General features: G+C 44.3%; 1 long non-coding RNA gene and 1 pseudogene across 6 annotated transcripts in view; one reads left to right on the top strand and one right to left on the bottom strand.

Annotated features, from left to right (window-relative positions):
- LOC149126040 (uncharacterized) overlaps positions 1-15,330 on the top strand; it is a 28,939-nt gene that overhangs the window by 10,012 nt on the left and 3,597 nt on the right. For 3 of the 6 annotated variants that reach the window (XR_016235313.1, XR_016235322.1, XR_016235315.1), the window contains one exon: positions 7,561-7,684. The exons of 2 other annotated variants lie outside the window; for them this stretch is intronic. This is a non-coding gene — a long non-coding RNA (uncharacterized LOC149126040). Of the gene's footprint in view, positions 1-7,560; positions 9,404-15,330 lie in introns of those variants that run through there. One more of the 6 variants, XR_016235314.1, reaches the window with a different exon arrangement.
- LOC100356617 (26S proteasome regulatory subunit 4-like) lies at positions 7,715-9,197 on the bottom strand (annotated as a pseudogene).

Consider the following 15,330-nt stretch of genomic DNA (forward strand, 5'->3'; position numbering starts at 1 on the left):
TCGAACTGGTGCCCATATGGGATGCCAGTGCTTCAGGCCACAGCATTAACCCACTGCGCCACAGTGCCAGCCCCAGCATGTTGTGTTCTGTACATGTGTATGTGGCATGTCATGTTCTGTACATGTGTGTGTGGCACGTCGTGTTCTGTACATGTGTGTGGCATGTCGTGTTCTGTACATGTGCGTGTGTGGCATGTGTTCTGTACATGTGTGGCATGCCATGTTCTGTACATGTGCATGTGTGGCATGTCGTGTTCTGTACGTGTGTGTGGCATGTTCTGTACATGTGTATTGTGGCATGTCGTGTTCTGTACGTGTGTGGCATGTCGTGTTCTGTACGTGTGTGGCATGTCGTGTTCTGTACATGTGTGTGTAGCATGTCATGTTCTGTACATGTGTGTGTAGCATGTCGTGTTCTGTACATGTGTGTGTGGCATGTCATGTTCTGTACATGTGTGTAGCATGTCGTGTTCTGTACATGTGTGTGTGGCATGTCATGTTCTGTACATGTGTGTAGCATGTCGTGTTCTGTACATGTGTGTGTAGCATGTTGTGTTCTGTACATGTGCATGTGTGGCATGTCGTGTTGTATACATTTTATGTGCACACAAAAACCAATGGTTGCTTCAGGGGAAAGGACAGTTGCTTTTCATTTTATCTGCTTCTGCACTGATTTCGTAATCACATCCCAACATTAGATTTGCAAACATTTAAAAGTGCCAAACAGGACTGAGAAGGACACCTTATGTACCCATGAGGCACTTGTGGAATAATGGAGATACAAACATTTACATCAGAATTGCATCGCAGCATGAGAAATGATAAATAGGCTTTTGTGGGTGAAGTGGAGGAATTGTCCCGCTAGCTGTTGTCTTCTGGAGGTGTAGGAGAGCGTTGTGTGATGGTGCTCTCTTTACTGTTCTTACTGGCAGCTTCCAGCTTTTTTGGGGGGGAAAATGGACTTCCTTCACCAACATGAAACATGGAATCCCATTGTGCCTAACCCTAACACTGCCACTCTCATGATCAAAGAAGACAAAAGCGAGCAAAAATTCAAGAATTGTGTTTAAAATAGAATGCACCATTCTCACTGCGGGGAAGAATGGGTCTTTGATAAACGCTTCCCGGCTATTTCCCCCCATTCTCTCCTTTGATTTCTAGTCAGCTTGCAGGCAGGATTGAGAACCATGTTCACCACGTGCTGCTATCAGTAATTGAAGTAAAAGCGGTCCTGTTGATATGGCCGTGTGCGGTGTTTGTATTTTTAGTGACGTCTCCCCTCCAGGGCAGCGGTCTGGCCAAAGCTGTGTATGGTCTGTGGCACTGACGTTGCTGCTCCTGAGACGCAGTGGTGACTGTGGTGTGGCGGTCGAGCTCAAGGCCATGTGCACAGTGTGACGTGCCTCCTTGCTTTGTGCTCGTCCAGTGCCTTTGATGATGTGCTCATCAAACAGTCCATTGTGGGAAACAAGAGACCACTTCATCCTGACGTGGACAGAAAGGGTGAATTACTGAGAAGCTTGAGGGAGTTAAGTTTCTCACAATAAATAAACAGTGTGGGAAGCATGGCCAGCAACACAATCCTGCAGAAACACATTGAGCTCGGGCTCTCTGCATTGGCTGCTGGCGTTCGGAATTCCGCACTTCTGGCAGGAAAACAGATGGATTGTTTGTATGAAACATAATAGCGCTTTAGAAGGGTGAAAGTACGGTAGCTGGCCCCCATTTAAGTTTCAGAAATCTCAGGTCCAGTTTTGATGTCTTTAATTCCAAAATGTACTCAACTCCATCGTCATTTCCTGATTGGGTTTTGAGTCTCTGCATGTTTCAGAAACTTTTTTTTTCTGTACTGTATCAATATCATCAGAGATACTTGAAAATAAATTTATTTTCTGTGTTTAATTTCCATTGTTACCAAGAGGAGTAAGTCCATGAATTAATGTGGTCAAGAGCAATATAGGAAAAACCCCAACTGTGTATCAGACAGGTCCTCGGGCGACGTCTTCAAGTTTGTAGTTGGTAAAAATGTGAAGTATCCATAGCAGGACCTTCATAGACTGCTTCCCTAGGATCTAACAGCTACTTTGCAACAAAAGCCAAAGGAAAAAAATGGATAGAAAATAGCTAGGATAAGCATGAATATATAAGTTTTCTGAATGCTAGTCAGAGTAATATCAGCAATATATATTACATTTCCAAAAAAAATTCTTCACTTAAATGTGGATCATAAAAATGACAGTCAGAATAGCAACATTTTTCATTCTATCTTCTCGTCTCTTCATTGATTTTTTTATACTGTCACAATATTAGAAAACTTCTATTTGAATATGAAACTACACCTCTTTCTGTCCTCTGGTGTAGAAGTATTTTATCTTTATTTCAACTACTTAATAAGAACACATAGAAGTACCAAGATTGCAACCTAACCTATGTTAAAGATAAATTGTAACTTATTCACTTAAGAATTTGTTTTACAGATTTTTTTTTTTAATTTGAATGGCAAAGTGACAGAAAGCAGCAAAGACAGAAAGAGATCTTGCATCTACTGGTTCATTCCCCAAAGAGCTGTAACTGCTGGGGCTGGGCCAGTACAAAACCAGGAGTCTGGAACTGCATCCAGGTCTCCCATGAAGGATCCTAAGCACCCGGGCCATCGTCTTCTGTTTGCCCAGGAGCATTCGCAGGAGCTGGAGGGAAGTGGAGCAGCTGGCTCTCAAAGCGGAGCTCCAGGATGGGCTTGCCAGCGTCCCAGATGGTGGCCTGACCCACTACACTGCAATGCAGTCTCCTCACTTAGGAATGTAATGTGATAGAATAGATGCTTAGATTTTTAATCCCATGCTCAAAATATGATTTTACAGCAATATTAAATTCCTGTTTCATGCAAGAGATCTGAAAACATGCTTGCTTACTGTCTTATCTACCTTGTGAACTCTCCAACTGACATAGGATTCAGATTGTCTTTTCCTTGCCGAGATGTGTGCTGCTTCCTTCCATCCTTCGTAAACTCACGGTCAATCTACTGCCCACTTCAGTAAGACACATGCAGGCCAGTCTGCCACGCTTCTCATAGACCAGTGGAAATGCTCTTCGGATCCTCTTCTGTTCCTGGTGATAGGCACCCCTGCTCCTTTCATTACTACAGGGAATAAGAGCTAACACTTTCCCTTAAATTCATCAGAGGTAATTTGATGGCTTACGTGAAGGTTTTTGCCAAGTTCTCTGCTTCTACTCCAACCTCAGTCCACGCTCCCTGGCCAATGTTTATGAATTCTGTTCAGCTCGGGGTTCCCCACACTTAGCACAGCGTTTGCGGTGGTGCATGTGTCCCCGGGCGGCTGCTGGTATACCTGTCAATGTCCTAAGTATTCGATTTTCAGTACAATTAGGAACATCAGTGGGAACAAGTGTTACTGTCCTCATTTCAGATAGGACAAAGCAGAGCTGAAATGACTCCTCCAAGGCAGGAGGGGGAGCCAGTCTTTAAATCCAGACAGTCTGCCTTTAGATCCTGTGTTCCTAGCCCCTAGGTTAGGCATACTCTGCTAAACTGATCTTCTGTATATAAAGAGAATCGAAAATGAATCTTGATGTGAATGGAAGGGGAGAGGGAGTGGGAAAGGGGAGGGTTGCGGGTGGGAGGGACGTTATGGGGGGGAAGCCATTGTAATCCATAAACTGTACTTTGGAAATTTATATTCATTAAATAAAAGTTAAAAAAAAAGTTAGGCATACTCAAAAACAAGAATTTCATGGAACTGGCTGATTTTGTTGAGGGCTTTCACAGACACGTGACCAAAATGCTGAAGGGAGGAGCAAAAACGTGCTTAGGAAATGAGATCCGATAACTCCACAGATGGGGCCGCTAGGTTATTTTTCTTCAATCTGCAAATTAGTTTTGAGTTATTTTAAACACCAAGGGAGGACTTTTTTGGTATATATACGAAATGCTCTCAAGCTATGAGTTCTCCTAGAATAGCATGCGAAATTTAGGTTTGCAGTTTTCATCATTTTTGGATTATTTCTCTTGAAGTGGAGGATTCCTTTTAATTAAAACAAGTAAGTTACACCTTGCTCAAATTTCTTCACTGCATTTCCATAAAATAAAAGTTAGCCTTTCAAATGTTTTCTATTGACTCAACAAGTATTTATGGGATATAGAATAAAAATATCTCAGGTTTATTTAGCTCATCAAAATGATAGTTTTGTTTTATCTCCCTCTAATTCTACAAGATAACAGGGAAGGTGGGAGGGTTCATTTGATGGATAAGTAAGCGGGAAGAAGTGAGGACTCGTGACACATATGCAGCACTTACTGCAGGGCTGTTTTCTTCATGCTGTGTGTTTGTAAGAACTGCTGTGCCAGCTACATGGCTGTGGATGCACGTGCGTCCCCTTCAACTCCTCGGTAATCCAATAGCTGTTATGAAAGGGGACCATACAGTGCCATAAGCTAGATATGAAATAACGTAGCATTGTTACTAGAAAAGGAGTGATTGTTTCTGGCTGAGAGAGCTGGGGGGAGCAAGACCCAGAACAGGAATCATCACAATAGGATTTCTTTGGTTTCTAAAACAGGGTTTGCTCAGCTGTTACAGACTCTCGTCTGCCACAAACACCTGGAGATTCTGGGGAAATGGAAGAAAACATTTTTTAAAAATGGAAATATGTGTTAGAATGTTGCAAAATGAAAAAGAAAGGTAGGTAAGGGTAGTCTTCCTTTTGTCATGGATTTGAAAGCTAAAGCAAGGGGCCAGTGTTGTGGCATAATAAGAAAAACCACTGCCTATGGTGCTGGCATCCCATTTAGCTGTCAGTTCGAGTCCTGGCTGCTCCACTTCCTTTTTTTTTTTTTTAAGAGTTATTTATTTATTTGAAAGGTGGAGTTAAAGAGAGGCAGAGGCAGAGAGAGAGAGAGAGGTCTTCCATCCACTCAGATGGCCACAACAGCCAGAGCTTCGCCGATCTGAAGCCAAGAGCCAGGAGCTTCCTCCAGGTCTCCCACACAGGTGCGGGGGCCCAAGGACCCAGGCCATCCTTTACTGCTTTCCCAGGCCATAGCAGAGAGCTAGATCAGAAGTGGAGCAGGCAGAACTAGAACTGTAGCCCATATGGGATGCTGGCACTGTAAGGAGCAGCTTTACCCACTATGCCACAGTGCCAGCCCCTGCTCCACTTCTGATCCTGCTTCCCGACAATGCACCTGGGAAAGCAATGGAAGATGGCCCAAGTTCTTGGGCCATTGTACCTGCACGAGAGACCCAGAAGAAGCTCCTAGCTCCTGGCTTTGAATTTGCCCAGCTGCAGCCATTGTTGCTATTGGGGGAGTGAACCAGTAACTCTACCTTTCAAATAAATAAAGAAATCTTTGAAAAGAAAAAAGCTGACACAGTTGAAGTGGAGGCTAAAACTCAGGTGACGAGAGCGCAGACCCACAGTGAGGTCCTTCAGGCCTCAAATCTGAAGATTTACCATCCACATAGAAACAGAAATCAAGCCTGTTGTCCATCAAGGAGAGCCAAAATCATGCACAAAGGAGGGAGGAACTGCTCGTTCCAGGAAAGGGAGCTGCAAAAAGTAACCCCAAGATGGTCAGGAATGGCCAGGGCCCCAGTAGGAAGACATCTCAAAGCACCACCATGCATCATGGTACATCATTCACCTGGTAAAATAACCAGCAAGATGCAAATTTGCCATGAAAATTGTGCAGGTGTCCCTAAGGATACCAGATAGTAAATCAGTTCCGGAGTGTCTCTGCTACCACCCACGTCACACAGGAGTATCAGAAATAAAAGTGACTTCTAACAGTGAGCTCACCACAGAAACGGAAAAACACAAGGAGATCATATTCCATGGGTAGAAATCAGCAAACAGTAAATGGAAGAGTTACATCTCCAAGAAGTTGGGATAGGAAAGCAATCTGAAACGGGAAGTGAGCTAACTATGCTTAGATTAAACAGGGCAAGGAAGATGAAGTGGAATCTTTGCTGCTCACAACCAAGTTCTGACTCTTTAAATGAGACTTCTGGGGGCCAGCGCCATGGGGCAGTAGGTTAATCCTGCGGCACCAGCATCCCGTATGGGTGCCGGTTCCAGTCCCAGCTGCTCCTCTTCAGATCCAGCCTCTTGTCTCCTACATCTTGCTCCTGGGCAGTGTTATCCCCTCCTCAGGCACCCGCAGCATCTTAGGAGAACTGTGAGGGCACTTTTGCTATAACAGACACTGATAGCGCAGTGCAGTTCTAGGCAAATCACTTTAGCCAGGCTCTCACTCTCAGAACAGGATTCTTAAGTGAGGTAGCAGTGACTACGACCCCAGATTCTAGGGAGTACCTGGCTGAGTCTCTGATTGGTTCTTTAGAAATGTGTCCCTTGCTTTGACTAAAATGAGGCTAGGATTACCACCCATACTTCCTTTTTGACCACTTCATCCCATAATCAGTCCCCCAGCCTGGGTTCATTGCTGAAGTGTGTGATGATCCATGGTTGTACAACCAGCCTCACGTTCTCTGACCACAGCCAGCAAAGATGCACCTTGCCAAGTTGTGAGACCTCAGCTGCAGCGTCAAGATGATAAAAACAAGTCGGAGTTAGTGCCTGTTTCCCACACACACACCCCTATCTGAACACACAGTTTGAACCCTTGAAAAAACACAATGCAAGTTTCAAAGTGTATCAAAGAAGTGACTAGATACAGACTGCATTCTTGTACCTCAATACAATAAAATTAGAAATTAATAACAAAAAATCCTCCTATGATTGGAAAGCCTAAATTGAAGGAGAGTAAAAGAAATTAGAAAATAGAGTGGAGTTATAAAAACAATCACTATATGTCAAAATTTGTGTACCTAAAATTTAAATAAAAAAATTCAATGTATGTGCTAGGAAAACCTTTTACATATACATAGTAAGGATTTTAATCTTACCAATACCTCTAAGATGTTGCTTACAGATTTTATTGCTTTAGAGAGTATGTATTTGCTGTACCTTTTCAGAAAAAAAAATTTTTCATCTTAATTCTTGAGTATCAAGTAGAGTCTTATTTTTTGCATGGTTAAAGTAAAAACAAGCAAATTATTCTCTAAATATGGTGAGGCACAGGCTTAGGCACCATGGTTGACACTGCTTGGGATCCTTCATCCCCTGTCGGATTCACCGCCCTAGACGATTCCGGTCCAGCTTTCTTCTAATGCACACCCTGGAAGGAAGCAGGTGATGGTTCAAGTATTTGGATCCCTGCCACCCATGTGGGAGACCGAGAGTGGGTTCGGAGCTCCTGGATCAGCTTGACCCAGCCCTGGCTTTTGGCAGGCTTTTGGAGAGTAAACTAGTAGAGCAAAGATTCTCTCTCTCTCTCTCTCTCTCTCCCCCCTCTCTCTCTCCCCCCCTCTCATCATTCTCTCATTCTCTCGTTCTCTCTCTCTATCTCTTCACCTTCCCCTCTTCCCCCCTTTTGCCATACAAATAAATTTTTTTTAAAAAAAGTTTAAAAATACTGATGCTAATATTTACATATTATTAAAATAAGTGTTGTTTTTTTTTTTTTTTTGTACGGAAAAGAGCACACTTGACTGGGAAGCAGAATGAGCAGTGACCAAAGGACGCCTCCGACTCAGAAAGATACACAGGATATTTGCTAACAAGAATCAGCTGGAGCGTGAGTTTCTCTGCACCTCCCGTGCGGGTAAGGAAAACTAAAGGCAGCCAAAGTCCACTAGAGATAGCGCCCCATCGGGGTGCCTTCTTGTTTTACACAGAGGACATTCTGTCTTGATTTTTTGAAGCCTTCGTTGCTTGCTTTCATTCTGTGTTCTCTCAAGGCCATCAGACGGATGGCCATCTTCTGTGCAGCCTGCCTTCCCGTCAGCACTGGAGAGCTCACCGTGAGCCACAGTCACACCCTGCCGGGCTGCATCCTCAGCCTGCGTCATCTCACTCGTGGGAATCTGAAAGGTGCACTTGTATGACTTGTCACCTCGCGGGGGGAAGCCAGTCTTCCCGTCAGCACAGCCTGGTCTGATAAGTGCTGGATCCAACGTTTCGGTTTGATTTGTGGCCATGACAACTTTGATGTCTCTTCATGAATGAAATCCATCCAGCGGGTTCAACAGTTGCAGCATTGTTGGCTGAATTTCTCTCTCACTGCCAGAAATTGAGTCATATCTTTTTGTCCCAATAACATCAATTTCATCAGTAAACACCACGGATGGTGCGTGTTCTCTGGCAACATGAAAGAATTCCTGCACCAGCTTGGGCCCATCACCTAGCGACTTCTGAATAAGTTCAGAGCCAACCACATTCAAGAAAGAAGCCAAGGTCTGGATTGCCACTGCTTAGGACAACAAGGTTTGACCTGTGTCGGGTGGACCCTACAGAATGACCCCCTTGGGGGGCTTTATCCCCATTTCTTTTTATTTTTATTTTTTATTTTTTTTATTTTTTTGACAGGCAGAGTGGACAGTGAGAGAGAGAGACAGAGAGAAAGGTCTTCCTTTGCCGTTGGTTCACCTTCCAATGCCCGCTGGGGCCGGGGCACCACACTGATCTGATAGCAGGAGCCAGGTGCTTCTCCTGGTCTCCCATGGGGTGCAGGGCCCAAGGACTTGGGCCATCCTCCACTGCACTCCCTGGCCACAGCAGAGAGCTGGCCTGGAAGAGGGGCAACCGGGACAGAATCCGGCACCCTGACCAGGACTAGAACCCGGTGTGCCGGCGCCGCAAGGCGGAGGGTTAGCCTAGTGAGCCGCGGCACCGGCTTTATCCCCATTTCTTCGTAATCTTCTGGCTGGGTGAGTGGAAGCTCCACAGATTGCTTCATTTCCTGGGTCTGTTTGTCCAAGCCCCCAGTAACAGCATAGATCTCAGAGGGGCCTTTTCCACGTTGGTCACTACAGCCAGGTGGTCCTTGTGACCCGTCAGCGCCCCATCGCAGCGTGCACCTTGTGGTGAGCAGCACCGAGCAGCCTGGGTTCCGCAGGTCCTCGTCCACAGAGGAAAGGGTGCTGACCCCGCGTCTGACCCCTCGGATGGTGACACGACGACGTGGTTGGCATCCACACTCCCCTCCAAGGATCCTCCTGCCACTGGCTCTCTCTGCAGTCTTCCGCCTTTGGTCTTTCCTCCTCCTGCTTTTCTTCACACGGTTTCATTTGTTCCTGATGTCTACTGAATTCTTGCTCCATGAGAAGACAGTCTTTAATTCTAACTTCTACCTTTTTAGCCAGCACTGAGTGCGAGGTGGCACCCATGGCAGTTTGCTGGCAGCGTCTGGTCCTGTAGTTTCTGCTTCTCCCCTCTCTGGTCCTTGTCATCTTTCTTGCCACCTCTGGGGCTGTGACCACTACTCTGCTTCTGACCTACTCCAGCCGCCACTGTGGAAGTCAAAATAAACACTGTGTTAAAATCAGTGTGTTCTCTTTATTCAGGTGCACACATGAGGATAAGTTTTCTGCGTTTTAAATATCTATGAAAATTCAGTTTTTAAAGAATGAGTAGCCAACAAACAGTCAAATGCTGAGAGCACGGGACAGGGAAAAAATTGTTTTAAAAGCTGTGAGCTCCCCCTACCGGCCCAAGAGGGAAATTTCCATAAACAGCAGGAGAACTTCTATTAAGTGATGAAACTCCAAAAAAGTTTTAAAGTTCTTGCAAACATTCTGACCGCTGCTTACTGTTAGTGGAGTGTCCACAGAGGTGGAAAAATCAGGGTACAGAGAAGTTTCTGGGAGACGTCCTATCCTTTCTGCCTACGCTACTCTTGAGTGGCACATTCTCTCTCCCCCAGTGGATGTTCACAAAAATGACGTAAGTATGTTTCCCAACCAAGAGATTAAATTATTACAGTCATGGAATTTAGATTGCTCTGAATGAGGTTCTCATATGATTTGGTCCAGTCTGTCATTTTGTGCTTACAAAAATATAGCAAGCTTATTTTTTAAAAGATTTATTTATTTATTTATTTATTTGAAAGTCAGAGTTACACAGAGGAGGAGAGGCAGAGAGAGAGAGATCTTCCATTTACTGGTTCACTCCCCAACTGGCCACAATGGCCGGAGCTGCGCTGATCCAAAGCCAGGAGCCAGGAGCTTCCTCTTGGTCTCCCATGTGGGCACAGGGGCCCAAGGACCTGGGTCATCTTCCACCACCTTCCCAGGCCATAGCAGAGAGCTGGACTGGAAGAGGAGCAGCCGGGACCAGAACCAGCGCCCATATGGGATGCAGGCACCGCAGGCGGAGTATTAACCCACTGCACCATGGCGCCGCCCCCAACAATTCTTCTTGGGGGGTGGGGAGTTGAAGTCATTGGGAAAATGACCCCAGAATTGGAGAGAGGAGAATCAGGGCTTATCAGAAGCAGAAAACTGCTCCAGACCGCTGCTGAGAGGAAACGATGCTGTAACTGATGAAATCCTGGAGGCTCCCGGTGAAGAAGCCTCCAGGGGGCTCAGCTGCACCCCCGACCCATGTTCATGAGTTTAGCATCCGCGAGTCCCCAGGTTCTCAGGGTGAAGGCCAGCAAGGGGCAAAAACAACCATTTTGAAATAAGCCGGGCTGTTCTACTCCCCTAGCAACTAGCAGCAGCCTGCCCTTTCTAGCACCTAAGCCCCTGGGGTCTCTACCAGAGCTAAACTGACCTGGGGAAGGGAGCTATCTGGCTCCAGCCCCCACCGATCTTCCCCTCGCTAAGGGCAGGGGCCAACTAAATGTGGCTGAGGAGCCTGGAAGCCGGATTTGAGACTGATGGAACAATTCCCCTCACCCCGCACCTGGCCTTCCCATTAATAAGGGTTCTGTATAAGGACAGGAACTGCAACAGAAAGAATTGCAGACCTCAGGCTCATTTAAGAAGTCTCTAGAGAAACTCAGAGACAAGAGAAGACACACACACACAGGACACCAGACAAAAGAAACACCAGTCCTGGACACCTACAGCTACTGAAAGCAGTAAATACAAATTCCCGGTCAAATAAATGTAACATCTCACAGAAAGGATGTGTTCACTTTCATTCTTTTCCTTGGAACTTCATGTCCAGCTGTCAGCAACAATGTTGCAAGACATAATGAAAGGTGACAAATCCAGTCTGGGAGAACACAGCAAGCATCAGAACCAGTCTCGGAGATGGCAGAGATTTTGGTATTAACAGACTCAGAATTTAAAATAATTCTGATTCATTTGCTGAACCCACCAAAATTATCTTTCAAAAGTGAAAGGTAAATAGATTCCCAACAACAGTTGAAGGAATTCTTATCTAGTAGATTTGCCCAGAAAGAAATGTTAAGAGAAGTGCTTCAGAAAGGAAGCAACTGATAACAGCATTGTAACTCTGATTTCCACAAGGAAAGGAAGAGCATTAGAGAGAACTAAATGAAGGAAAAATAAGGTCCTAGATTTTTCCGAGTTCATCAAATGACATCTGATTCAAAAGAATGATAGCAACAATGTATTGAGTGACTGTAGCTCATGGGTAGGCAAACTGAGTGAAGCAGGGATGGGAGAGAGGAGTGTGTATTATTCATCCAGTGGTGTAGTGATTGTTTGGAAATGGACTTGGATTAGCTGTAACTGTAAATTGCCACCCTTAAGGCACCCTTAAGGGTGTAAAATATAACTGAGAGGAGAAAAAATGCAATCATGTGTTCAACTAAAATCATAGAAGACATTACAAGAATAGAAGATCAAGAAATAGAATAAATGCAAGAAATGGAAAACCATAATAATTAAGGCAGACATCAATGCAATATTATAATCATGTTAAGCATCAATAGCCTGATTATATCACTTAAAAGACAGAGACTATCACAGTGGATAAAAAAAGACCCCATTATGCATTGTCTACCCAAAGTCTTTTTTTTTTTAAGATTTATTATCTATTTGAAAGTCAGAATTAAACAGAAAGAGAAGGAGAGGCAGAGAGAGAGAGAGAGAAAGAGAGGTCTTCCACCCGCTGGTTAACTCCCCAACTGGCTGCAACAGCTGGAGCTGCACCGATCCGAAGCCAGGAGCCAAGAATGGCTTCTGGGTCTCCCACGTGGGTGCGGGGGCCCAAGGACTTGGGCCATCTTTTACTGTTTCCCCAGGCCATAGCACAGAGCTGGATTGGAAGAGGAGCAGCCGGAACTCGAACTGGGGCCAATATGGGAAGGCGGCACCTCAGGCAGAGGATTAACCTACTGTGCCACAGAGCCAGCCCCCCAAAGTCTTTAAACATAAGAACACAGTAAAAGTACAGGAATGGAAAGAGAGACACCATCAGTTATTAGTAATGTTAACTAATAAAAAAAAAAAACTTTGAAGCTGCTATATCAATGGCATGTAAAGCAGACTTGAGAGCAAGAAATATTTTCAGGGATAAAAGAGGACATGATGTAATGACCCAGGAGTCATATATCAAACAAGACATAACAACCCTTCCCCTGCGTGTGTTGGATAACACGTCGTGAAAATACATGAACCGAAAACTGACAGAACTGCGAGAAGAAATAAATGGACCCAATCTCCACATCCCTCAATAAGTAGTTGGCAGATCCAGAAAACAGAAAATCATTAACTACATAAGTGAAGTGAACAGTGCCATCAATCAACTGCATCTAATTGATATTCATAGACTATATCACCAACAGTAGAATATGGATTCTTAAGCTTGCGTGGAACATGTGCTAAGGTAGACTGAATTCTGGGCCATGAAACATACCATACAATATTAAAAGAATAGAAATCGTGAAATGTATGCTATTATCATGATGGAATTGAACTAGATATCAATCACAGAAAGTCACGTGGAAAATCCCCAAATGCTTGTACTTCTAAGGGTCAAAGAAGTCCCAAGGGATACTAAAAAGTATTTTGAACTAAAAATGAAAATAAAGGTTAAATTTAACAAAAAAGTGTGGGATGCAGCAAAAGCATTGCTTAGACGGAAATGTATAGCATTGAATCCATACATCAGAAAAGAACGTCCTAAAATCAGCAGTGAAGCTCCCACCTAACAAAAGTAGAGAAAGAGAACAAGTTAAATCCAAGAAAGCAGAAGAAAAATAATAAGCATCAGAACAGAAATCAATAACATTTAACATAGAAAAGCAATGGAGAAAAATCCATGAAACAAAAAGCTGGTCCTTTAAGAGGATCAATACAGTGACAAACCTTTAGCTGGGCTAAAAATAAAAAGAGAAAATGCAACATAATATCAGAAATAAAAGAAAGGCCATCACCACTGATACCCTGGATACTGGAAGGATAATAAAGAAATACTAGGAACAACTCGGAGCCCTAACATTTGCTAACCCGGATGAAAGAAAACAACTCATTGAATGAAACAATCTATTTCTTAATAATCTAAGTCAAGATTCGATGTAAGTGAACAAATAAGCCAACAGAAAATGATGGAAAGCTCTAAATTGACACAGCACTAAAGATATCCAGATGGCAAACAAGTAAATAAAAAGATCCTCTACATCCTGTGTTAGGGAATTACAAGTTAAAGCGATAATGAGCGGCCAGTGTTGTGGCATAGCAGATTGGACCTCCGCCTGTGATGTTGGCATATCCCATATGGACTCTGTTTTGTGTCCCGGCTGCTCCACTTTTGATCTAGGTCCCTGCTAATAGCCTGAGAAAGCAGTGGAAGATAGCCCAAGGGCTTGGACCCCTGCACCCATGTGGGAGACCAGGAAGAAGCTCCTGGCTCCTGGCTCCTGTCTTTGGATCAGTGTAGTTCCGGCCGCTGCGGCCATTTGGGGAGTGAACCAATGGAAGGAAGACCTTTCTCTCTGTCTCTCTCTCTCTCACTGTCTGTAACTCTACCTGTCAAATAAATCTTAAAAAAAAGTGGAGCAGCTGGGACTCAAACCAGCGCCCATATGGGATGCCAGCACTGCAAGTGGTGGCCTTACCTACTACACCACAGCACCAGCCCCAACTCTTACATATTTTTTTTTTTAATTTTATTTATGTATTTGAAAGGCAGAGTTACAAAGAGGTAGAGGGAGAGACAGAAAAGTCTTCCATCTGCTTGTTCACTTCCCAGTTGGGTGCAACGGCTGGAGCTAGGCTGATCCAAAGCCAGGAGCCAGGAACTTCTTCCAGGTCTCCCACATGGGTGCAGGAGCCCAAGGACTTGGGCCATCTTTTACTGCTTTCCTAGGCTATAGCAGAGAGCTGGATCAGAAGTGGAGCAACCAGGTCTCGAACCAGTGCCTGTATGGGATGCCAGCACTGCAGGTGGCAGCTTTACCCACTACACCACAGCACCAGCCCTGCCAACCCTTGCATCTTAAAGACTGATTTTTATCACCAGAAAGGAAACATAATATTTACTTCCTGGAGTTATTTCGGGTTTGAGTGTGGCAGCATATGAAAAACTCCAGTGAGAGCCTATGACACACCAGACTTTACAAATATATGAACTCTTTTGGTTTTCCCCTTTTTGTGGATGTTAGTACTTGGATGGCACCAAATACTGCAGGACAGGGTAGGGTAAGAAATTACAAGAAGTGGTAGTGGAGGCAAAAGTACAGTGGAAGATGCAGGGAATGATCTAACAAGGGGATCGAACTTTGGCCTAAAAAAGAGCCCTGTCAAGGTAGTGTTGAGCAATACTTCAAATAAATTAAGCAAATAGAGCGTTGAACTGGCTTGACATTGATAAACTAAAAGTAGATCTATTTTATTAAACCATTCTTACTTGCTAATTTGAGAGATGATAGAGACAGAGAGATAGAAAAATGAAGAGGGAGGGAGAGAGAGAGAGCGAGCGAGTGAGCGAGCACTGTGGATGGTTTCATTCCACAGAAGCCTGCAGTCTCCAGACAGCTAAACCCAGCAGCAGGAGTTCTATTCAGGTCTCCCACAGTGGTGTGGTAACATCAACTCCATCGCTGCTGCTCTCCAGGATCTGCATTAATAGGAAGCAGGAACTGGGAGTTGAACTCAGGTACTCAGCTGTGCCAGTGGCTAAAGTGCTAGGCCAAACACCGGCTCCTAAGTGGCATTTTAAGTGAGCAGCAAGGGATAATACGAGCTAACTTCTTGTCCTTCTGGCCTTTCCCTTGCGAGCATGCTGTGCAGTGCTGTCCAACAGGATGTTGTAAAGTGAGGGAAATAATGTTGTCCACTCTCTCTCTAATACAGCAGACATTTTCCAAATGCGGCCAATAAGCACTTGAGATGCAGCTACCATGACCGAGAGCTAAAACATTTTTATTTTAATTTAAATAATCACATACGGCTAATGCTGTCAAATTGAACAATTTAGACAATTTAAAAAAATAAGAGGATCAAAGAGGAAATCAAAATTAAAATTAGCAAATACTTTGAACTGAATGAAAAC

This window comes from Oryctolagus cuniculus, chromosome 6 (assembly GCF_051225735.1).
Source record: "Oryctolagus cuniculus isolate XC-2025 breed Fujian yellow rabbit chromosome 6, ASM5122573v1, whole genome shotgun sequence".
Classification (NCBI taxonomy): domain Eukaryota; kingdom Metazoa; phylum Chordata; class Mammalia; order Lagomorpha; family Leporidae; genus Oryctolagus; species Oryctolagus cuniculus.